The sequence below is a fragment of the Trachemys scripta genome, chromosome 14 (assembly GCF_013100865.1).
Source record: "Trachemys scripta elegans isolate TJP31775 chromosome 14, CAS_Tse_1.0, whole genome shotgun sequence".
NCBI lineage: Eukaryota > Metazoa > Chordata > Testudines > Emydidae > Trachemys > Trachemys scripta.
Window position 1 is genome coordinate 18,003,257 of NC_048311.1, and position 26,082 is coordinate 18,029,338.

Consider the following 26,082-nt stretch of genomic DNA (forward strand, 5'->3'; position numbering starts at 1 on the left):
ACGGGAGGGGGGTCGGAGGGGAGGGGGAGGGACGCGGGGGGGACACGGGAGAGGGGTCGGAGGGGGGCACGGAGGGCGCAGGGGAAGGGATGAGGGGGAACAGGCGGGGACAGGTCGGAAAAGGGGGGAGGCGCGCGGCAGGGAAGGGGGCTTTGGGGTGCCGGTCGGTGCCACCTACTCACCTTCTGTCACAAAGACCAGCTGGGTTCTGGCCTCATGTCGCCTCCGGGCTCCGCCGCCGGCCGGTTCCGGGGAGGAGGCAGCGGCCGCCTGCTGTTACTAGTGACGGGAGAAAGGAGGGGCCTGGACACCTGCCAACGCGTGCGCATGCGCGGCCCGCGGACGCGCACACAGCACACTCTGTTAAGTATTGCGCGTGCGCATCCTAGGTCCGTCTACGCACAGCACGGGACTGTCGGGCTTTGCACTTTTGCGCGTGCGCGGTTGAGGAGCCCGGCGGAGTGACGATCTGGCCGGTTGTCAGATCCTGCGCATGCGCTGGTATGATTGGCGGAGGGCGGTCTCTCCCTCCTGCCCTCAGGCCTGAGGCTGGCAGCGTGGAGCACTGAGCTGGGCTACTAGACGGGAGGGGGCGTTCCAGTCGTTCGACCTCAGCCTGCCCCTGTGCAGCCCCTCCCCATAATTAGCCAGCATGTAAATAGACTAGGAATAACAGCAATACAGGGGAGAGTCCCACCCCCAGCACAGACTGCAGCAGGCACCTGCACTGAGGCTGGGAGGCGTACATGCTGCAGCTTGGCAAGGGCTCTGTCTAGATGGAGGGGCAGGCTGGGGATCCTCCTAGGACAGTGGCTCTGAACTTTTCCAGACTACTGTACCCCTTTCAGGAGTCTGATTGGTCTTGCACCCCCAAGTTTCATCTAGGGTTGCCAACTATTTAATCGCGCAAACCCAAACACCCTTGCCCCACCCCTGAGGGGTTTGGAGTGTAGGAGGGCTCCAAGCTGAGCCTGGGGTAGGGGGTTGGAGTGCGGGAGGGAGTTCGGGGTACAGGTTCTGGGAGGGAGTTTGGGTGCGGGAGGGGGCTCAGGTCTGGGGCACGAGGTTGGGGTGCAGGAGGGGGTTCAGGCTCGGAGGGAGTTTGGGTGCTGGAGGGGGCTGGGGCAGCGGGTGGGGATGCGGGAGGGGGTTCGGGGTATAGGCTCCAGCCGGCTGGCTCCCGGAAGTGGCAGCATATCTGAGGGCAGGTGGCTCTGCGCGCTGCCCTGGCCCCTGCCTGCAAACACTGGCCCTGCTTCCTTGCAAGACTCAGGCCTAAGACATTATTTCAACTGAAAAATAAATGTATTAGTGTCAGGGGCGGCACCAGCGCACCAAGCGCGTATCTGGGGCGGCAAGCCGCAGGGGGCGGCCTGCCGGTCGTTGTGAGGGCAGCAGTCAGGCAGCCTTCGGCGGCATGCCTGCGGGAGGTCTGCCAGTCCTGCGGTTTTGGTGGCAATTCGGTGTTGGGAACGCTGAAGGTGCGGGACCGGTGGACCTCCCGCAGGCATGCTGCCGAATCCGCGTTACCAGCAGATCTCCCGCAGGCATGCCAACGAAGGCCGCCTGACTGCGGTGCTTGGGGCAGCAAAATACATAGAGCCGCCCCTGATTAGTGTTAAACCCTGACTCTTAGACCACCTAGCCATCCTCTCCTGGTATCTCCACTCATAATAAAATGAATCTGGAATAAAACTCTCCTCTGACTTTCGGTTTCCTGATGTTATCAACATAAAATTCCATGAAGGCTGATTTGCCACCAATAGTAAATTGATTACAGTATGGATGCTCTCCCATTTATAGAGGGCACACACTATTCACCCCTCCCCCCAATCATTCCAATAGCACTCATCTTTCCCTGGCTTTGATTAGCTGTTCAATCTTTATTCAGCCAGCAATTACTGAGGCTGGGATGCTCTGCAGATGTGGATCGCTGGGAGAGAGCTGTCTTACTACACGTTTATAATGATAACCATATAATCTGTAACGTCCCCAGAGCAAGAAATACAATTTGGTTTTCTGTACTGGTTTTTCCACTCAGGGTATCCTAAAGTGCTTTACAATAATAACTTAGAAATTAGGGGCCAGATTCTGTGTATGCCCCCTGGAATTCTATTATGGGATGGTTACATGACCTCCATGCTGTTCAAGGATCTTAATTTCCTCATTTTGGACATAAGGGCCTTTTTGACTAGCTTCCTCATATTTTTGAAATCCCTCTTTCTGAAGTGCCACAGTAATATTTTTGGTACAATTCCTTTCCTGAGGACACTGAACTTAATTATATTTTGATCACGATTAATTAGGGATTAAACTATAGTTATTTTTTTAACCAACCTGTGCGGTACTTAGGACTAAGTCAGTAATAGCCTCTCCTCTGATGTTTTCTCATATTAGCTGTTACAAGAAGCAGTTATTTAAGGTGTTGAGAAATTGCTTCTCTAAACCTTTTCCCATTGTAGCATTTGACCAGTTTTATGTGCACATAGGTGAAGTCACCCAGCAATACTGTGTTATTAGACTTAGTTGGCTTTTTGATTGTCCTCGGCATTGTGTGCCCAATAGGGTTACCAACCCTCCAGGATTGGCCTGGAGTCTCCGAGAATTAAAGAATAATTTTTAATTAAAGAGTATGTCATGTGATGAAATCTCCAGGAATAGATCCAACCAAAATTGGCAACCCTAGCACCCAATATCCTTTTCCTGATATGAAGGCCAGTAAAATAACCCTATTAGTATATTTGTGTTCTTAGAATTTGCCTCCATACAGATTCCACTGTATGGTCCTCTTTACTCAGAAATTTTATCTCGTTAGATTCTGTGTAATCTAAATTTTAGTGCAATTCCCCCAATTCCAGAATACAAGCAGTAAATCTTCATTAAGGTGGCTTTAAAAAAAAAAAAAAAAAAAAAAGGAACAACGTTGTCTTTGGTGAAAGGGGAAGAAGTTATTAATGTATTCTTTAAGTGCTGACATTGTGTTTGGTGATGTACAAATAAAAGAATATCAACAGTCCCTACACTGAAGACTACAGTTGAAACTACAGTTTACCGAGACAGGCACAAAGGAAGGACTCACTACGTTTAAAAAAAATATTACTATTAATATGATTTATGATGATTGTTGACTCACTGCTTATGGGCATCACAGAAGTGAGTCTTAGAAAGGATGTGAATTAAGAAACAGCAGACTGAAGTGTCTTATGAAAGGTTGCGAAGAAAGGTCTTTTTCATGCGTAAGAAAAGGAGCAGGAGGATTGAAGCCTAGAGGATACAGATTGAAAGTACGACACAACAAATGTTTTCAGCAGTTAAAGGATGTGGTTTACTAGGCACAGAGGGAAGTTAAACCCTGTATGGGTTATATAAGATCACTCCCCATCACGTGAATGTGTTTCTCAGACTACATTCTCCAGTGTTATGTATTCTGATTATACAACAGTTATTTACTCTGTTTTCAGGCAATATTCTCACTGAGAGAATGGGAATTGTTGACATAGGATACATTATTAATAAATAATAGTTACCCTAAAGTGAAATTGACCAGGACCAGTGTGCTGTGATTTTCTGGGCACATAAAACAGCTTGAGTCCAAATTAATCTTTTATATAATTCCACAAAAGTTCACAAGAGTTTCACCAGGGATGGACCTGGTCCTTGCCTTTCATCATGAATCACAAAGTCAGGGAAATAATTCAGTTATACTTTGCTAAACACTGAAAAGCAACTTGTGTCTTTGCTGCTGTTGTGTTAAAAGAGCAAGAAAGAAGGAAGTTGTGAGTAATACTCAGCAGGACAGATCACAGACAGATGCAAGTTCTGATTGCTAAACCCTAAATAAATTAAAATGCTACAAACCAAAGTATCAGATTTTGATCTCAGATATGCTGGTGTAAATCAAAAGTAACTGCAGGTAAGTCAGTGGAATAAGTGATTTGCACTGAGGTAACTGAGAACAGAATCCAGTTCTCAAGCCCCCAAAATCATAAAAAGGCCCCAATCCTGCACTCCTCTCTCAGGTAAAATGAGCATGATGATTGACAAACAATTAATAAGACATGGTCTGTGTCCAAGTGAACTAGCATTCTGGTTCAGACGTGACAAAACAATTTAGACATAAAGGGTATACCTGTATTGCAATAGAAAGGTGTGATTGCAGCATGAGTGGGCATAGCTGAGCTAGCTTGGATTGAGCCAGCTTGCTAAAAATGGAGTGTAGCCACAGCATGGACGGCGGCACAGGCTAGCTGCTGGTGTACAGTCTCACCCAGGACTCTGGGTACGTACTCAGGCAACAAGCCCATGCTGCTGCCACTACACTGCTACTTTTAGCAAGTTGGCTCAAAGCTAACTTGGGTATGCCTACTTGTGCTGCAATCATCCCTCCTGACTGCAGTGTAGACATACCCTACAAGTGCATGCTGCGATGGGATGATCTGGAGGAGGTGTATGAATTTTTAAAGACTTAATGGAATAAGTGAGTTTTGGGGGAGGATTTGAAAGAAAGAGAGTGCTAACATAGCACTTTTCATGTGGAGAACTTAAAGTACTGTACAAAGGCAGGGAAGGTATTTATTATCCCCATTTTACAGAGGAGGAAATTGAGGCCCATAAAATGTTGCACTTAAGGTCACACAATGAATTTGTGGCAGAGCCAAGATGAGAACCCAGCTCATTTGAGATTTAGGCTGGTCACTGATCCATTGGATCACGCTGCTAACTAGTAGCTCATTGAACACTTCAACTACAGTAACATTTATTCAGCACTCACATGACTGAGAACTGGGCTAATCGCAGTCTTAGAGAAACTTGCACCCTGGAGCCTTAGGTCTCGGTGTCCTGAGTCACTAACAGTTGGGAATATGCTTTTTGCTTTTGCTCTCAAATGACTTATAGGAAAATTGATTCAGAAGCTGGGAGCTGGCCAGTTAGGCTCAGCTGCCAGCACTCTGCTTCCACTGACCTACGTCACAGCACAGATGCCAATAGCATGCTAAGATTTACACAGACCAGTATTGGCATATAGGACCACGTTCTGATTCATGAAATTTATGAATCAGGATGAGCATGTGACCACAGTGAGTGTAACAAATCTATTCCATTTATGCAGTGCCTCCTCTATGGAATTTAAAGTCAGCACCCATAACACACAGGGCTAGTGCAGCAGGAGGGGATCTGCTGCATCGTAAATAATGAAAACAGGATGAGAAGGGGGTGAGCGCATTTTTTGGTTAAACATCAGACCTGACATTCATTGCCTCACCCATCTGTGATAATACTCAAGAGGCTGATAGCACAGACTTCATGGAGAAATTAACATAAGCAGCATCTGTGATGCAATCAATATGATTTCATCCCGCAATTATCCATGTGAGACACTGGTGCAAGCGTGCTTTGCAGTGTGAAAGGAAAGAATCACTGAGTTTGTGATGCAAAAGGAGGATGATTTTTCGCTTATATAGGGATTTTAATATTGGTGGAGGATGCCACACTGGCAGTAACTGTCAAAACACAGTGGCGAGTCTCAGAGCTGATTTGTTGGATTTCAGAGCCTAGGCTCCAGCTGGAGCAGGAACATCGACACTGCTATTTTAGGCCTGCAGCGCAAGTAGGGTGACCAGATGTCCCGATTTTATAGGGACAGTCCCGATTTTTGGGTCTTTTTCTTATATAGGCTCCTATTACCCCCCACCCCCTGTCCTGATTTTTCACATTTCCTGTCTGGTCACCCTAAGCGCAAGCCTGAGACATCTGTCCCAGGATCAGACACTCGCTGCCACAGGGTTTCTTTTTGCAGTGGGTAGATGTACCCTCAGAATCTGACTCTGATCTCTCTCATATCACTGTAACTCAGGAGTTGCCCCATTCAAATCAATGCAATTACACCAGCACCAAGCTGTTGTAACTGAGATGAGAATCAGGCTCTGATTTCCCACAAAAGCAGGTAGGGCCAGATTTTCAAGGATATTTAGGTGCCTAAAGAGGCAGGAAGGTGCACAGTGGGATTTCCTATTGATTTGAATGGGACACAGGCACTTAACTTTCTTAAGTGCTTTTGGACATACCTGCACCAACAGAGACCTAAATGCCTTTGAAAATCTATCCAGTAGTTCCTTGGAAGAGACTTCATAAATTTCACCTCACTGCTCCACCAATGTGCATTTGTATTGAACTGAAGGGACACACTCTAGGGGAGAGAAGGTAGTTCACTTTCTGTGCACTTTAGTTCTTGGCATCTATACTGAGACTGCCAAAAAAGGCGCCAGTTAGTGCCAGGCTTGGTGGTGGGTTAATGATGTGAGAGTGCTATCCCTGGAAACTGCTCTCAGCTATCCAAGTCAGTTCACCTACATGCATGAACAGCCATCAGATGACAAAAACTGACCTGGGGTGACAACCGGTTACCTAGAGGTGAAACGCCAATTACTAGTCACTGGGCCATCCAGTCCTCGGTTCAGAGAGTGACTCAGGGGCTGCCTTTGTCTAATAAACTAGCAAATTACACTTGTCAGTCATTTGAAAAACATGATTCTTGATTAAGTGGTTAAGAAAATGCAAAGCTCAACTAAGATTCTTTCAAAATAAACCCAAAAGGCTGTTTGATGTCCCTCTTAGTAGCTGGGTTTGTGGGTATGGAAAAGAAGAAATTAATGGGATTGCACGAAGGCATAAGGGCCAATGCTGGGGGAGCACATTGCTGGATCAGGACCTTAGGACCCAATCCAAACACCCACTGAAGTCAGTAGAAAGACTCTCATGGACTTCAATTGGCATTAAATCAGGCTCTGACGTTGTAAGCTATTCAGGGTGTAGATATCATCCCTATTTGCCTGTAAAGTGTCATGCATTTTTATAATAGCATAGACATAGTAATAAACAACAATCCCTTCACATTAATAGAATAAATAATGTGCGATATTAAAAATTACCAGTAAAATCCAACTATTCGACAGTCAGTTTCTTTGCATGTAGGTCCCAATCCACCTCCCCCTAAAGTCAATGGGAGCCTTTTCATTGACTTCCAAGGAGCTGGATTGAGCCTGTAGAGGTTGTCTACTCTTGGGCAGGCACAGTTATACCGCTGTAAAGGTGCTCATAGCTGCATAGCTTATTCCCATACAAGGAGGGAAATAGGTTATACCAGTAGACAGCACCTTTATACTGGTATAATTGCATCCACACTAGGAGTTGCCTCTGTATAACTATTTCATTTAAAAAAAAAGAGTCATATTCTGAACCAAAATAGTTATGCTGGTAAATATAGTTAGAGGAATGCTGTATGTAGACCAGGCCTTTGTTAGCAACTTTCATCCAACAATCTCTTTAGAAACATAAGTTTCACGATGCTGTTCCCAAGCCACTGGGAATAAATGCTCCTAGTTTGTGATCAGCAGAACTGTTCACATTAATTCTAGTCTTGTACCCAAGGCAATCCCATTTTTTGATATACACGCTCAGTCTGCTTTAATTTGTCTTCATTAGGTAAAGGAAACCTCATTGTGCTCCATAGGAGTGCCTGCATTTTAGAGACTAAACGATGGAAGCAAGACACATTAAGAATGTAACACACTTGCAGAAGCAGCAGCCTGAATAGAAAGCATAATTTGGGGCAGATGTTCATCCCATTTAATTTTCTCCATTGCAGACTCAATGAGTTTAATGTTAATGAAAGGGGCTACACAGAGGGCACTGGAAACTGTATTTCTCTCTTCACCCACAGATCTGATACAGCATGGGAAGCAGCTCTGCAAATTTGTCCACAACCACCACAGCAACAACATTCCTCAGCTTTGATCTGGAGATCATGGGCCAAATTTTCTGCTTGTGTAACTATTTTGCTTACCGCGCCTCATATAAAAACTAACATTGCAATTTGGCTTCCTTACTGGTTAAGGATTGAACGCATCTTCTCATCTCTAGAGAAATTAAGACAAAGTAAGTGTTGACATAACTCCATTGAAGTTACACCCACAGAAAACTTGGCCCCATTTCTCTAGAGACAAGAGAGAATATATTTAGCAACTATGGTCTATTCAGTCCTTGGTCTCTCTACTATGGCTGTCAACAAAGTGTCCAATTTGCAATGAAGGTTTTTATTATGTTCACACCTATAAGGGTAGGAACTTGAATGTGACCAAAGGCTCTTAAGCAAAGTAAGCAGTCATGGGATAAGAGGGATGATCCTCTCATTGATCAGTAACTGGTTAAAAAAGATAGGAAACAAATGGTAGGAATAAATGGCCAGTTTTTACAATGGAGAGAGGTAAATGGCAGGGTCCCCCAAAGATCTGTACTGGGGACCAGCACTGTTCCACATTTCATAAATGATCTGGAAAAGAAGGTGAACAGTAAAGTGGCGAAGTTTGCAGACAATACTAAATTATTCAAGCTAGTTAAGTCCAAAGCTGACTGCGAAGAGTTACAAAGGCTCTCACAAGACTGGATGGCTGGACAAGAAAATAGTAGATGAAATTCAATATTGATAAATGTAAAGAAATACACATTGGAAAACATAATCCCAACTACACATACAAAATGATGGGTTTCGGAAATAGCTGTTCTCCCACTCAAGAGAGCTTGGAGTCATTGTGGATAGTTCTCTGAAAACATCTACTCAGTGTACAGTGGCAGTCAACAAAGCTAACAGAAGGTTAGGAAGCATCAAGAAAGGGAGAGATAAAACAGAAAATATCATAATGCCACTATATAAATCCATGGTGCACCTACATGTTGAATGCTGCATACAGTTCTGGCTGCTCTTGTCACACTGTCTGCAATGGCTCATGGCTGAGAGTATCAACTTCAGGGCAGACTATCAAAAAGCAGGGCAGACATCCCAAACTGGTTGTAAATTCTAGAATTACATTTCACCAACCCAGTAACAAATGTGAACTCCTAGATTATTGTAACAGTCTTACCATGGAGTCACAGACAGTCCCCTTGGGCACTCCAGTGTATCTTGCCACCCAGACAAGTTGGACTATGTGATATATGGTGACTTTCACCTAGGGCGACCAGACAGCAAGTGTTAAAAATTGGGACAGGGGGTGGGGGGTAATAGGAGCCAATATAAGAAAAAGATCGCAAAATCAGGACAGTCCCTATAAAATCGAGACATCTGGTCACCCTACTTACACCAAAAATCACAAAATATTCAGGAGTCCAGTGTCACCTTAAAGACTAACAGATTTATTTGGGCATAAGCTTTTGTGGGTAAAAAAACACTTCTTCAGATGCATGGAGTGAAAATTACAGATACAGGCATATATATAATGGCACATGAAGAGAAGGGAGTTACCTTACAAGTGGAGAACCAGTGTTGACAAGGCCAATTCAGTCAGGGTGGATGTGGTCCACTCCCAATAATTGATGAGGAGGTGTCAATAGCAAGAGAGGGAAAATTGCTTTTGTGGTGAGCCAGCTACTCCCAGTCCCTATTCAAGCCCAAATTAATGGTGTTAAGTTTGCAAATTAATTGTAGTTCTGCAGTTTCTCTTTGAAGTCTGTTTTTGAAGTTTTTTTGTTGCTGGATGGCTACTTTTAAATCTGTTGTTGAATGTCCAGGGGGATTGAAGTGTTCTCCTACTGGCTTTTGTATGTTACCGTTCCTGATGTCTGATTTGTGTCCATTTATTCTTTTACTTAGAGACTGTCCAGTTTGGCCAATATACATGGCAGAGGGGCATCGCTGGCACATGATGGCATATATCACATCAATAGATGTGCAGGTGAATGAGCCCCTGATGGTGTGGCTGACGTGGTTGGGTCCTATGATGGTGTGGCTAGAGTAGATATGGGGACAGAGTAGGCAACAGGGTTTGTTACAGGGATTGGTTCCTGGGTTAGTGTTTCTGTGGTGTGGTGTGTAGTTGCTGGTGAGTATTTGCTTCAGGTTGGGGGGGCTGTCTGTAAGTGAGGACTGGCCTACCTCCCAAGGTCTGTGAGAGTGAGGGATCATTTTCCAGGATAGGTTGTAGATCATTGATAATGTGCTGGAGAGGTTTCAGCTGGGGACTCTATGTAATGGCCAGTTGTGTTTTGTTATTTTCCTTATTGGGCCTGTCCTGTGGTAGGTGCCACTGGACTCCTCGTTGTTTTTCTGGATACAGACTACCATGGCTACCCTCTGATACTTGAAAATATTCAGGTTTCTTCCAATCCCAAGGGACCAGCTACTTGCCCCAGATCAATTGCACTTAGACCACACACCAAAACAATGCTTTTAGCCAATCCTGTAATAAACTAACTAAATTTTTATTAGGAAAAAGGAATAATAGCATTATTTACAGGTTAAAGCAAGCATATCTAACACAAATGAGTGTCAGTCTGTAACTCAAAAGGGGACAGAGATGTAGAAATCTATCGATTCAAAATGCCTTTCATAGCTAACCCATGCCAAGCAGCATGGGGATCTCTTTGCTTATGTTTAGGAATTGTTGCCCCTCAAAGTCCAGACAGCATGAAAGAGACGCAGTTTCTCCTTGTCAGGGATTTTTATCCCCTCCACTCCAGAATCCAAACTGATGAGATGAATTCATGTGTATGTCTCTCCTTTCTGGAGGGAGTTAGGAATGCAATCAGCAGGGCCTCTGTCCTTTGATGCTACACAATACCTCATCTGCCACCAATGGGCTATCTTGTATGCAGGATGAGCACTTTACCTTAATTAATGCTTCTTTTCCTGTTTGGTGAGTTACCCAGTTACAGAGGTTTACAATGCAAATAATGTAACTTTATACCATGGGCTATAGAGGTTATAAGTGAGATTAATACATGCAGCCTCCTACAAGCATGATAAAAAAAAAAAAACCCTAAACACATTCTTATCAACATAACATCTAATACCTATTTTGATAATACTAAACACATAGGTAAGCAAGACAGGTTTTCAGCTATGCATTTGTAAATGTTCAGTGAGGCGTGGGGCCTTGCCATAAGCTAGCACCTGGTCCACCAGTGTCATAGTCCCATCTCAAAAAAGGTTTATTAGAACTGGAAAAGGTACAGAGAAGAGCAACAAAAATGACTAGAGGTATGGAACAGTTTCCATATGAGGAGAGATGAAAAAGACTAGCACTGGTCAGCTTAGAAAAGAGATGACCAAGGGGGGATATGATAGAGGTCTATAAAATGATGAATGTTGGGGAGAAAGTGAATGAGGAAGTGTTATTTACTCCTTCACATAACACAAGAACTACAGGATAGCCAATGAAATTAATAAGCAACAGGTTTAAAACAATCAAAAGGAAGTATTTCTTCACACAACGCACAGTTAACCTATGGCACTTGTTGCCTGGGCATGTTGTGAAGGCCAAGACTATAAGTGGGTTCAAAAAAGATTTAGATAAGTTCATGGAGGATAGGTCCATCAATGGCTATTAGCCAAGATGGCCAGGGATGCAACTCCATGCTCTAGGTGTCCCTAAACCTCTGACTGCCAGAAGCTGGGACTTGACAACAGGGGATGGATCAGGGATTGTTGGCCCTCTTCTGTTCATTCCCTCTGAAGTATTTGCCACTGGCCACTGTCAGAAACAGGATACTGGGCTAGATGGACCCTGAGCAGAACCCAGTGTGGCCATTCTTAGAACTTCTTAGGCAGATACAGAAAGCCGTGATGGGCTTGTGCTGGTAATCTGAGACCTGGATCCAGATCCAAACCTTTCCAATATTTGTGGTTGTTTGGACCTACCAGAACCATGATACAAAGTCCTACCTGACTTGAGTGAGAGAGAGAGAGAGAGAGAGTGTGTGTGTGTGTTAAACAAAGGATGATCTACTGCTCGGAGAATGGTAGAACATTCTTAGAAGTGCCTTAAAAACTGGCTAAGTATGATGTAGAGAGTCTTGCTTTTTACAAGCCCCCATCTAAAGATTTCACTTACACTGTTTTAATATAAACCCTTCCCGGTTAATGCATTGCTAAATCATTCCCCCTGATTTTGCAAGACACAAATTTAGATTAACTAACTGCAAAAAGTTGGTGCAATGTACCATGCGAACCATATCATGGATATGCTCAGATTTATAAGGACAAAAGATGCCCAAGGGCCTTTTTACATTTCATTTGAAAAGGCTAAAAATAACTACCCAAATCACATTCCTTTTATTCTTGCAGGAGGCATAACCATCTCCTCAGCCAGTTCCGATTCATCGGCACTTTTACATGCAAAGTAGGGTGACAGAGGTTCCGAGGGCCAGTAATTAGTCTCCATGCCCAGCAGCTGCAAACGAAACAGCTGTAGATGTTGTTCTTTGAGATTATTAATCGACTCCATGGGGAAAAAAAAAACAGAAAAGGCTGAGAGATGGAGAACTGCAGCCTATAGTCACATGACAAGGACTTGAGTGGGGGAGATAAAATAAAGAGAGCAGAGTATCCTTAATCCGATTAGTTATAGCAATTTCTCGAAAGCTAAATATAGAAAAAAATCCTCCCCCATCTTTAGTTCTGTTGGCAAAGATTAGATGGGCTAAGGAAAGAGATACACGCTATACTAAAGAGATCACATTTTTGAAGAAAATTGCTGCTTTGATTATATTTTGGTATGTTACACTTAGGGAGACATTTTCAGCCAGGTTACAGCATGACCGGTTGAGGGGCGAAGGGGTGCAAATGAGTGCACCTGCAGTGAATTCTGAGTGCACATAGTAGAAGTTAGATTAGACTAACAACTTGATTTGAGTCAGGTCACAGAGAGAAGGATGGGATCCCAAAGCCTGCACAATAGCTAGTCCCAGGCAGGCTATAATCCCGGAGCCTATATACCCATCACAGGAGAGTAGAATCCCACAGTTTACACAGCAGCCAGGTCACAGAATCCCTGAGCCATCAAAGTTACAGGTAGAAGGGAGAGGGACCATTTGTCTTCCTTTAAAGAGCGTTTAATGCACTGTCCCACTTCTAGAACCAAGATGTAAATAAGCCAAACAGCCTCATCCCCCTTCTGCATTTTCTGCAATCAAAGTTGTTTTGCCAGGCAGGAGTATTCTCATTGGAAACACTCTAAGCACTTGAGCGCCTTTTGTGAGTCCCCTCCCATCTGGGCACAGCATCCCCAGAGGTTAAGCGGTACAAACAGGACTTTCCTAGCCCCAGGCCTTCAGAGATTGGAGGTAGGACGTGGGAGTAGAAACAAAGGGTGCTCTTTTGCTCATGGCTGGCAAGACGAAGCCACCTGACAGCCAGAGATTAAACGGTGCAAGATATCCTGGCAACATGGGGTTATACTGGGTGCCCCTCCGGCAAACATCCAGCCAAAAGGAAATTAGCAGGAGTTTATTGCAAGCTTGCAGCAAATAATAAAACAACAATAACCATGTTAGAGGCAAGGGGAGGGTAAAGAACTAGTAAAACTGCTCAGATTTATGGAAAATTAATTTAATCATTGCCTGGGCACCTGCGGGCTCCATATCCGGTGTATTAGTTTAACACAGACCCATATGGCAGCAGCACAGCTCTTTATTCAAGTGCTGGTTTCCTCCTTTGCTTATGAAAATTAATTGTCATAATATTGATAAGGCAAAGCAGTGCCTCTCGTAGTCCAATCACGTGGGACTTTACTGGGAGAAGGAGGAGGCCAATTTACCTCCAAGAGGAGCTGTGTTATCCCATTTGCATTTGCTTTGTCTTTAATTTGTAGCTCCTTTCAGAAGGATACACATGGGGGAGGGGATAGCCGCCCAGATTTGCTGCACCTGAGGCTCCTTTGTGCCAGGAATCAGAGAAGCCAAATAAAACTCATGTTGGGCTTCTGAGTGGGGAGATGAGACAGTCAGCACAAAAAGCTGTTGCTTTGGTATTTTCCCTTTGATTCTGCCTTGAAAAATCTCTCCTGAAAATTTACCAGCCCCAGCATAAATCTGCTAGTCTGTCCTTCATGAGGAGACTGAAGCAATTAATGACATTTTATCCCCTCCTTGGCAAAATGAGTTATTGGCCCCAGCTGAATAGAATTTTGCAAGGCTGTATGTCATTTGTACAGAGACCAGTCACACCAACCAACTTATTCAGAGAACAAAGTTTTCATGTCAGGGACTGTCTTATTTTGCATTTGTAATAACCCAAGCACAATGGGGTTCCAGGTTAGATCAGGCCCTGTTGATGCTACTGTAATATAAATAATAACTTGTATATGTGAGCAGGCTTATCTGCTAAGCATATACCAGGGCTGAGAGAGGAAACACATTATCCCCAACCCAACTGTGCCAGAGACTGATATCTGTTTTAAGAAGGGTGTCTAGGACAAAGAGCGGTGGAATTCTCAAAGTGGGGAGGTCTTCAAAATAGATGTGGATATATTCCACTGTTTAGAATGTAAGAGGAGGCAGAGGTGACCCAAAAAGTCACAACATAAAAGGAACCAGGGTGTTATGTTCAACAACCTAAACTGGAAAGGGTATTCCTCATATGATCTCCAGCTGTGAGATTAGGAAGTGGGAAGTATCATAAACCAGTCCGGTCATGCTGTCAGGGTAGACACTGCTCTGTTGTGATTGGATCCAACTGCTGAATCTCATGTGCTTCTAAGCCCCCTTGGGCCTGGGTAGTGACTGGTCACTGTCCCTAGCTCTGGGTCTCTTGGGCACTCCCAGCTACAGACCCTGTGTCTGGCATCCTTTTGGGCAGTGGAATCCTACAGTCCAGCCACCTAGAACCCATACAGCTCTCCCAAGCCCCACCGTTGCTTAGAGATATTTCCCCTCAAGTCCAGCTGGCTGTGGGGGCTCTGGTTTTCTAGTTTCTCTCTTCAGGAACCATGTGACTGTAAAGCAAGGCGCACAGGCTTAGCACAGAAATTGCTCATTCGCAGTTTACTCTTTAAAAAAGCACAAGAGAGAAGTACAGCTCTATGGAAAACATCGAACTCCTCAACACATCCCCCTCAGCCTGAGCTCACCACCCCTGAGAGTCCTGGGTTTGGCCGAGCTCTCCCTGCCTTCTTGGAAGTTGTTGGTTTCCTGCACATGGTGAGGGACAAGCCTCCCTTGCTTAGAAATGTACCCCTTTTAAGACTGACTCTGTCCTCTCTTTTCATATATGCTGCATGCTGGGGAAGGTCTAGGCTCCAGCTCCTGCCTCCCCTATAGACTTCTGTGAAGAAAGAGCCATTCAAAGCCAATGGCCCTGCTGGCAGAAAACCCATTGGAGGGAAGAGCTGTTCAGTGCTGATGGTCCTTGATTGCTCTGTCTTAATGTCTCTGTCTCATGTCTGTCTACTAAGTGTTGAGCCTCTGCTACAAAAATGGATGCTCTAGGGAAGATCACAATCATTCCCAAAACAAAATAGAATTTCTAGTTTGACACAGACATATCTCCTAACTGCCACAGGCGTTGCATTGGTCAGTGCGCTGGATGACTCCAAGGCCTTTCCCTTTCAGATCGAGAGTTCAAACCCAGCCTAGCTCAGTAGTAACAAAGCAATCATCCTCTTCGGAAGTCTGTGTAAAATGTGGGTACCATAACAACTCTCAGTGCACAGGTATGCACAGCATAAAAACCACACCCTTGCTGACAGTATCAGCAGGGAATCCAAAGACTGAATGGGATCTTCTCACGCCTAGAGCTGGGTCCCTGAGTCCAGAACAGCAGTGAGACACATTGACAGGCAGCAAGGCGTTGTGCTATTAGGGCCTATGCTTTACCCGTTCTGAGCATGGGGCACTTTGAGTGGGTTTAGTTCTGGTGAGAGGTGTCACGTTATAGCCTAGAGCTTGGGCCAATATTTTCACAAGCAGCCTCTGACTTCAGGTACCTCCATTTTTGGATACCCAGCGTGAGGCACCCTGTGTGCTGAACACCCACCATTCCAGCTAAAGTCAGTGGGAACTATGGGCATTCAGTGCTTCTGGAAATCTGGCCCAAGGAGGTGTCTTGAGCTGGGTGCTCCAAAACAGAGGCACCCAAAAATCGGAGGCTGCTTCTGAAAACGTGGGCCTAGATCTAGATAAAAAAGTGCCAACTGAATGCTGCCGAAGCTGGCAGAGGTCACAGAAAGGTGTAGTCACCAGTGGATGCAAGACTGAGTCCTGTGCTTCCTAGGTTGAGAGACTAGAAGTGATGTAGAGAGGTACAGTATTGTGGGGGTCCTTTGGGCTGGGGAGAGGCAAAGGAAGCTTTTTTCAGGGCTGTGTGGCACCGCTTGTGGCCAGCACTCAGAGCTGCATGACCAGACAGCTGGTCTGAGAACTGTGGCCACCTCTCCCATGTCCCTGTAACACTAGGCCTGAGAGGGGGGAGGGCGACTTGGATGGGAGAGAAAAGTGTCTCAAGCTGGCCAAAGATGATCAGAAGCTACATTTACCTTTGCTTTGTGGCTGTTGTATCAGAGTCCATACAGCCAGTGGGATGGCTCGACTCCTCTATTTCACAGCGCAATTGGTAAACAAATCATGCATTTTTACTGGGATGAGAAAAACAAACCCACCACACACACAACCGCTGAACAAAAAAGCTACGATAGTCCTGTGCTGCGATGTGCCAAAGGAAGCATTCATAAAGCATATGGGCTTGGCCAGATCAATGAAATTACAGAGTGCCTTGTTCCTGGCACGCACACAAATCCACTTTCTAATGAAGTTTACAGCTAGTGGAATTTAGGTCACTACTCGGAAGCAATCAGTTTATTCCAGGCAGCTCTTTAAATATTTTAAGAAATCGCTGTCAAATTAAGTCTGATCACATCTCAGTGAAAAGGCCCAACTTGCTGGCTTAGCAGATTTCATAGGCTGAGTTGAAAAACCCTATTTTCTTTCAGTTCCTTCCTAACACTGCAGTGGGGCAAATAAAACCGGCCCCTCCTGCCGTGTAATCCTGGCACCGTGTTAAACAAATGACCCAAATGTAGCCTGTGTCTGGAAGGGCTCGTTCTGTCCCACATCTGGCTCAGTCTCCCCATGCCCCAAACAAGACTGTCTCTCCCCTATGGGATGAGAGACGTGGGAGTTTTGCACTAACAGGCTGAGGTTGCCCAAACTTCATGGAGTTCAGAAATGCAATCCTGTAATGGCTGGATTTTATTGCTGCTGAAGGAAGATACTATCTACAGCCAGACCTTTATTCTAAAATCGGCTCTCACGGGAGCAGCTAAAAACAGCTTCTTAGCAGAGGCTGATCCTTAACTAAAGGTTGAACTAAATTGTACTGATACCTTGGGCAGGGGTTGACTGTCTGGGTCACAGACAAGGCAAGAGGCTATGTTGCAAGTGCAGGTCACACGCTGTGTTTCTCCTCCCCTGCACAGACTCCTGAATGATTTCAGGAGTCTGTGCAGATGGGCTGTAAGGCTTTCAGCAGCCCAAACATTGGGGGCCATTCTGCCTGTTCCTTAGGGATATTCTGAAGTGGCTGCAATAGTCAGTTGTCTGTGAGGGTTAACCTTTAGTGTAGGTTTCACCATAGAGGCAAATGCCAGGGGCATGTGCATTGTATTTGGATACAGATTTTGAATGCAAATGAAGTGCTGTCATAAAGCTCATGGAAAGTTGCCAGTGCCACTGCTGTCACAAGGTGCAGATGCCTCAAAAAGATGCCCTCACTGTCCTTGTTATTGAAATAGCAAGAGCCTTTTTAATGCTACTGAAGTTGATGCACAGGGATCTGGAGGCACAGAACTCTGCTGCTGCTAAGTTACAAATGTAGGCAGCTAGGCCAGAGTGCTGTAACAGTGCTAAGCCGAAGTGGACGAATGCCCGATGTCGGAATGATGGCAGGACTGAGCCCTCGAGGTTCACATAGAAGCCCCACTATGCATCAGACCCACAGTTTTAGCAGCTGACACCCAACCTCTGAGTGCCCTTCCCAGCTAGGCAACACTGATGCTGTTTGCTCTGAGTATCCGTCAGGTGGCCTTAGCTACTATGCAGTTTGTATAAGCAACGCATTGATGAGACAAGGAGAAAATTGCCCTTTCAATTCCTATTACCCTGGTGAAGTGAGACAGATCCCATGGGATTCCCACTCACAAAATGCAACAGCCCTGCCTGCTCCCATCATCTTCCTGACTGTAGAAGATGTTAAAGCATGGTACAAGCCTGGCACTCGTCAGTATCTTCAGATACAGGTAAGGGCGCATTTCTGCAGCCCTATGGTTGTGTGTGTTCTCGCTATGGTTTTGTATGTGCACGTAAGAGCCCTACTGTAGCCTGTACACATGTGAGATCCTCCTAGTTGTGTGCACCCTTCCGTAGGATGTGTTTACACTTGGAGCTAGGGGTGCGAGTCCCAGCTTGCATAGACAAATTTGCAGCAGCTTGCTAAAAATGACAGGGTAGCTCAAAGACAGGTAGCTCGAGTCTGTCTGCACATGCTGGGACTCACACCCTTAGCTCCAAGTGTAGACAGACCCATACTAGGGTAGCACTGGTAATCTCTCCCACGGCACTTCTTAAATACCTGACAGCCCATTTGAAAGGCAAGCATTGCTCCTCATAGATAGATTTACAAGGCCCTTCATTTTCAGGTTTTATTTTATTTAACATTTCCCAGGGATTGATCAGTGTTTATTGCAAAATTTAGAAAATGGGCAAAAAAAAAATCAGTGTAAAAAATTAACTTCAGTTTTCTGGGTAACTATCAGGGTTAATAGGGGAGGATAGGAAAACAGAAAAGTAAGAATATTGAAAGTAAAAGCAGTTTAATGCTACAGTTAATTTCATGAACTGTAAATTAACAGTACATACACACACACACCACACACACACACACGTATTAGCATAAATACATCTACCTCATGCAACATATAAGATTCTCTTAACAATCAGTATTTTCATGTATTTGAGTGGTCTGAAATTCAGGTGGAAAAAAAAAAAAAAAAAAAAAAAAAAAAAGTAAAAACCAGATAGTAGCTTTTGTGAAACCCTGGATTTTTTCAGTAATAACTGAAAATGAAGGGCCTTATACATGTATAACCTCTAAGGGAAGATAAGTCGTCTCTGACCAGGGTAATTTCTCAGTAATCACTCCCCTCAGCTGATGGTGAAATTTTACAAAGGAACTCTGGTAAAATTCACAGAACCCCTTTCCTGCTCCTAAGCATGGCACTTGTGCTGATACTATTTATTTTATGATCAGTGGCATTAGCCCATCCCCTGGTTGCAGAGCTGCTCACTGCCTGCCACCTAGCATGCCAGTCAGTGTAAGTATTTCATTACAGTTAGCAGAAGGCGCTACTGAAAGGCTCCTATTTATTGTAGTATTGGGAGGCAAATAGGGGAGTGTCATAACTATAAAGGGAAGGGTAACAGCCCTCCTGGGTACCATACTATAATCCCTCCGGGCCAGACACACCAAAATCCTTTTACCTGTAAAGGGTTAAGAAGCTCAGGTAAACTGGCTGACACCTAACCCAAAGGACCAATAAGGGGACAAGATACTTTCAAATCTTGGTGGGGGGGAAGGCTTTTGTTTGTGCTCTTTGTTTTTGTTTTGGGGAGAGTTCGCTCTTGGGACTCAGAGGGACCAGACATCAATCCATGCTCTCCCAATCTTTCTGAACAAGTCTCTCATATTTCAAACTTGTAAGTACAGCCAGGCAAGGCGTGTTAGTTTTAGCTTTGTTTTCTCAACTTGTAAATGTACCTTTTGCTAGGGTGTTTACCTCTGTTTGCTGTAACTTTGAACCTAAGGCTAGAGGGGGGTCCTCTGAGCTCTTTAAGTTTGATTACCCTGTAAAGTTATTTTCCATCCTGATTTTACAGAGATGATTTTTACCTTTTTCTTTAATTAAAAGCCTTCTTTTTAAGAACCTGATTGATTTTTCCTTGTTTTTAGATCCAAGGGGGTTGGATCTTGATCCACCAGAAGTTGGTGGGAGAAAGGAGGGGGGATGGTTAATTTCTCCTTGTTTTACGATCCAAGGGGTTTGGATCTGTATTCACTAGGGAATTGGTGAAGAGTCTCTCAAGGCTACCCAGGGAAAGGAATTAGCACATTGGGAGTGGTGGCAGCAGACCAGATCTAAGCTGGTAGTTAAGCTTAGAAGTTTCCATGCAGGCCCCCACATTTGTACCCTAAAGTTCAGAGTGGGGAAGGAGCCTTGACAGTGAGTTTAGTAGACAAAGTAAGAGGGGTGTTTGCAGTGCCGTATTATTGCCTAGGCTGACAAGGCCTAGGCCTAGGGTGGCAAATTTTCAGGGGCAGAAGCTCCCCTCCGCGCCCTGCCCCCCTGCTCCAGCTCAACTCCGCCTCCTCTGCAAGCGTGCCGCAGCGTCCCATTTCTCTCCCCTCCCAGTGCTTGTGCCGTGAAACAACTGTTTCGCGGGGCACGGAGGGGGAGGAGGGGGAACGCCAAATGCTGGGGGAAGAGGCGGGGCCAGGGGCGGGGATTTGAGGAAGGGATCCAATAGGGGAAGGGAGGGGGCAGAGTTGGGGTGGGGACTTTGAGGAGGGGGTTGGAATGGGGGTGGGAAAAGGGCGGAGTCAGGGCGGGGCCAGAGTGGCAATTAATAATTTTGCTGCCCCTAGGCCGGGAAATAATCCGCCACTGGGTGTGTGTGGAGGTATCATTCATATCCAGGTCTCCAAGGCCATTCCCTGATTTGGGCGGCCCTCTAGTCTAGGAGAAGCTATTGCTTAAAGGACCCATCTCTCTCTCTCTTCACCTGAAGCAGGACATTTCTCTCCACTGCCTCCCAGCCACTGAGGCTAGGAGACCTGACAGCTGGAGGCTAAAGTTTCCAAAGACTTGGGGGAAGATTGTGGGTTGCTGAAGCTAATGTCAGCTAGGGCTAGGGCTGGGGCTGGGGCTCTGGTTGGTAGGCTGGGTAAATTCTACCCAGCCATTAGTATCTGATTTGGCAGTTTCTTTACTTGAAAAATAGAAATGTTTTGCCTGAACCAGAGGCAGGGGCTGGTGGTTCCCAAACTTTTTGGCAACTAAGTCAGTTTGCCAGAACAGGGGCCAAACTTACCCGAGATGAATTGGTGCAGCTCTAGTGACTTCATACCTCTGGCTCCAGTGAACTTATTCAAGACTTCAGTCAGTTCCTGCCACCTCCATTATCTATGCACTTCTCGCCATTATGACAGCATCCCACCTCAGCCAATGGCAGGCACCACTGAAGGGGAGGTGAGCAGCACTGCCACACCAGGCCAACCACAGAGGCTCATTAAAGCAGTGGGAAGTTTAAGTACCCGCCACTACAGGCTGAATCCCTAGAGCAGGGATTGGGAACTCTGTGCTCCAGCCACTCTATGGGAAAAGTCTCAAGTTTGTAACATTTATTTTAATTGGCTGCATTCAAATCCAGGAAAGGCTAACAGATCTCCCCTATGGTTAGTGTTTGGCAGCCATTAAAGTAGGTAGGGACAGTGGCAGGAAAGGGTGAAGGCAAGCTGCTCATTAGCTGTTTACATGAATGGAAGGGCCGGGCTGCAGCCTGCAATCTTCACCCTCTTAATTCCTATGCAAATCAGAGTGGCAGGTACATAAATTTCCTCTTCCTCCAATGCAAAGTTTGGCAGTTTGCAAACCACAATCACAATGTCACTTATGGGACCCAGGAATAGGATGAGACTTCACCTGAGGGTGGCACAATCTGATTATAGTGATTACTTGGGACCCCATCCACAGCTTAGAGCCTCACTGTGCTAGGCGCTGTACAAACACACAACAAAGAGATGACCCCCACGCTGAAGAGCTGACAATCTAAAGTATAAAATGAGAATCGATGGATACAGCAGATGAGGCAGGGGAGCGCAGGGAAACAATGAGATCATACTTGTCAGCATGATAGGCAGCACTCACAGCACATCAGCGACTTAACCTTTGTTGAGATGCTTGTGGACGTCACAGTAGAGGAGAGTCTGAAGGAGGACAATGAAGTGACCTTGGGGATTGTTGCCCCTGTGATACCCCTTCATGACTGATCAGGACACAACGCACCCAGCTGCACATTTCTGTGAGCAACAAGGTAGCACTGGTTTGAGCCTCCAGCCCAGGCACGCTTCAGTTAGGGTTGCCAACTTTCTAATTGTGTGAACCCGAACACCTTTGCCCCATCCCTTCTCTGAGGCCCCACCCCCACTCACTCCACCCCTTCCCTCCGTTGCTCACTCTTCCCCACCCTCACTCACTTTCACTGGGCTGGGGCAGGGGGTTGGGGTGTGGGAAGGGGTGAGGGTTCCAGCTGGGGGTGAGGCCAGGGATGAGGGGTTTGAGGTGCAGGAGGGTGTTCTGGCCTGGGGCCAAGTGGTTTGGAGTATGGGAGGGGGCCCAGGGCTGAGGTGCAGGAGGGGGTTCGGGGTCTGGGAGGAAGTTAGGGTGTGGGAAGGGGTTCTGACCTGAGGCAGGGGGTTCAGGGTGTGGACTCCGGCCGGGCGGCGCTTATCTCAGGCGGCTCCTGGTTGGTGGTGCAGCGGGGCTAAGGCAGGCTCCCTGCCTGCCCTGACTCCGCGCTTCTCCCGGAAGCAACCAGCATGTCCGGGCCCTAGGCGGCTCTGTGTGGTGTGTGCTGCCCGCGGTTCCTGGCCAATGGGAGCTGTGGAGCCGGTGTCCCTGGGGCCGCAGGGACATGCTGGCTGCTTCCAGGAGTTGTGCGGAGCTCCACTGCGCCGACAACTGGACTTTTAACAGCCTGGTCAGTGGTGTGACTGGAGCCGCCAGGGTCCCTTTTCGACCAGGAGTTCCAGTCAAAAACCAGGCGTCTGGCAACCCTAGCTTCAATCCTGCCCCTTTTGAGGTGCTAGGGTCCAAGAGTAATCAGGAACAAACAAACATAAAAGACCAACAACTCAAAAGAGGGTAATCCAATGAGCCCTCAAGTGGGACCTCACCCTTCTAGTTAAGCACTGGAATAAATTGCCTAGGGAGATTGGGGAATCTCCATCATTGGAGGTATTTAAGAGCAGGTTAGGCCAACACCTGGCACAGACGGTCTAGATAATACCTAGTCCTGCCTTGAGTGCAGAGAACTGGACTAGATGACCTCTCGAGGTTCCTTCCAGTGCTACTCTTCTATGCTTCTATTCAGGGCTTGGCTTCAGACAGTCTATACTTTAGCCCCCCTACAAAACCCCAGGGTCCGGCCATTTGTCTACAGTAGGGCCAAGATTTCACCCCAGGGCTCATGCTCATCAGTGAGGGAGCTTGGTTTAGTGAATTGAACATGGAGCTGGGAGTCAGGGACTGCTGGCTTTTAACTCCAGCTCTGCCACTGCAAGACCTTGGGCATGCTATTTAACCTCTCTATACTTGATTTCTCCAGCTGTACAACGGTGATGAGGTTTAGCTCACTGGTGTGAAATGAGGCTTAATTCATGTTTTCACAGTACATCAAGAATGGAAAGTGCTCAGTATTAAATGGCAAAGGAAGAGAGATCTGACATTTCCTCCCCTCCTTCCCCCTGCACGCATGAAGGAAAGAGACCTAATTCATACATTTCCCCCCAGTGCCTGGCAGCTCAATATAGCGTCACAAGCAATATGCCAAGTGTTCCATTTAGCTTGCTGCAGTTTGAGGATGATTAACAGGAGATGGTTATTTTTTTCTTGTTTTAGTCCTGGGGGGATTGCCTTGTCACTCAAACTGTTCTAGAGCCCACAGATTAAGTCCTGAACAGTGCACAAAGCATATGTTAACAGCTGTTAAATATAAACATCTGCAGCTAGGTACAGAGAACATACATTAGAACATGTATAGCAGAGAAGGTTCTCCTTGCTCCACATGATGCATTCAGAAAGGTTCTTTTTTAGAGCTGGTTGTAAACCTGAATTTTCATGCTGTGGGAAACCCTAACTTTAAGAAAAATTCTAAATTGGGACAAAAAAAGCAGAAATTTCCAAATTTCCTATTAAATGAAAATTCTGAAAATTTTTAATTGAGGAGCATTGAAATGTGTCATTTTGATATGGTCACATTATTTTGCTTCAACTTTATCATTTTGATTCATTTAGTTTTGACTTATATCATTAACATTTAAATATATTAAATGTAATAAGTATCATACATTAATATTAAATATATACTATAGTAAAATACATTAATATAAAAGTCAAAGCTAAATGAATCAAAATGATAAAGTAGAAACAAAACATTTAGACAACATCAAAACATAATGAGAAAGTCAAAATGATGTTTTGCCATTGAAGATTTTGTTGCAATGTACACGTTGCCAACTAAATATTTGTATTTCAATTAAATTGCATTTTTCAATGGAAAATGGTTCCATCTTTTTAAACCAGCTCTAGATTTTCTATTAAAATGGCATTTCTGGCCTGATTGGTGGAGAGGGTCTATGCTACCGTTCAAAAGGACCTATATTTGATACTATGCAGAGAACCAAAATTTGATTTCCCCATGGACATCCCTGACTCCATAGATTGGGAATCCATTACTGTGGTATCTGGGTAGCTCAGTACTTGGAGTACATTGGGTGTATGTGACAGGCTGATAGAAGGGAAACTGAGGCACGGCAGTGCACCTAGGTGGGGGAGTGTATAGTAACCATGTGACATACCTCTAATCCTCATCTGGCAGGAAGATCGCTCTGACCCAGGGTGGTAAGTGATGGAAAATGAGTAGTAATAAAGGTACAGAGGTCCCCCAGATAGGAAGAAAAGGCATTTCTAGCTCATTGCCCAATGTTGTGAGTAAGAGTGAGTAGCTTTAAACACAAACACACAGTAGCGTAGCTCAAATAGACTTCTCAATGGGGGAGGGTTAGCTTTTCTACTTTAAATGTTACTCACCCTTGTGGGCCTAGGGAACAATTTACACAGGTCAGGCTCCTGGAAACGATGAGCTCTCTCCCCCATCCCACCCCACATTGGCCAAGTACAATGGTGACAGTGAAACCATACTGCACTGGGGAGAAAAGGGTCTGTCAGATCTCCTCTCACCAATTGAGTAGCATTTTCACCAAGCTGCTGAATCGACCTCCCTCCCACTCTTTGAATGTCACAGCACTCTCACACGGTGTCAGAATTATGGCTCAGGATTTTTTCAGCACACTGTGTTTTTGCCAAGAACTTATTTCCTCTGCAGACGTATAACAGAACACACGTTATGTAACATCCTTACTGCACAAAAGCCCCAGCAGAAAGGTGACCCTGCAGCAGAGGTGAAAGTAAGCCGGTCTGGTACAGCATACCGGCAAGAGCCAGTATGCCATGTCCCGGGGTAGCGGCAGCAGGGCTCCGGTGGTGATCTAAAGGGCCAGGGGCTCCGTACGCTGCAGGGAGCCCAGGGCCCTTTAAAGCGCCGCCCGAGACCCACTGCCGGAGCCCCAGGATAGCGGCAGCAGGGCTTCGGTGATGCTTTAAAAGGCTCGGGGCTCCCTGCAGCAGCCGGAGCCCTGGGCCCTTTAAATTGCACATGAGCCCCGGGGCTCCCAGCCGCCTCTGCAGCTGGTAGCTCCGGGGGTGATTTAAATCTTGATTTAAAGGGCCTAGGCATTTAAAGCCCTCCCCACCCTTTCTGGTTGAGGCCACGTCCCCTGCTCAGGACTCCGGCGTACAGGTAAGTCCTTTAAGTTACTTTCACCCCTGCCCTGCAGGGTCCTTGTTGGAACCCATACCGTGAGCAAGGGCATGGGAAAAGTTGCAACTGGGCAAGATTATGATTTAGGATGCTATTTAGTAACATTTAAACACACAACTATTAAAAAGCTCATCTATCCCTTACCATAGCCATTCCTTGGCAATCCTTAAGAACGCTTACTACTGAGCTAGTAAATACTGTGGGGCAGGGATCATCTCTTCTCATTGCATCACAATGGGGCCTCAATCCCTGATTGGGGCTTGCAGAACAGCACTACCACAAACCAATACTAATAGATCACTCCTGTAACCCCAGCTTCCCTTCACCTGTTAACATCTGCACAATCATAGAATCATAGAATATTAGGGTTGGAAGAGACCTCAGGAGGTCATCTAGTTCAATCCCCTGCTCAAAGCAGGACCAACACCAACTAAATCATCCCAGCCAAGGCTTTGTCAAACCGGGCCTTAAAAACGTCTAAGGATGGAGATTCCACAACCTCCCTAGGTAACCCATTCCAGTGCCCTCCTAGTGAAATAGTGTTTCCTAATATCTAGCCTAGACCTTCCCCACTGCAACTTGAGGCCATTGCTCCTTGTTCTG

At 45.8% G+C, this 26,082-nt stretch overlaps 1 protein-coding gene across 3 annotated transcripts in view; it reads right to left on the reverse strand.

Annotated features, from left to right (window-relative positions):
• SEC14L1 (SEC14 like lipid binding 1) overlaps window positions 1-26,082 on the reverse strand; it is a 111,483-nt gene that overhangs the window by 66,446 nt on the left and 18,955 nt on the right. Inside the window, exon 1 of one of the 3 annotated variants that reach the window (XM_034790531.1) lies at window positions 183-306. The exons of the other annotated variants lie outside the window; for them this stretch is intronic. The gene's annotated coding sequence lies outside the window, so the exon portion shown is untranslated. Of the gene's footprint in view, window positions 1-182; window positions 307-26,082 lie in introns of those variants that run through there. 3 annotated transcript variants of the gene reach the window in all.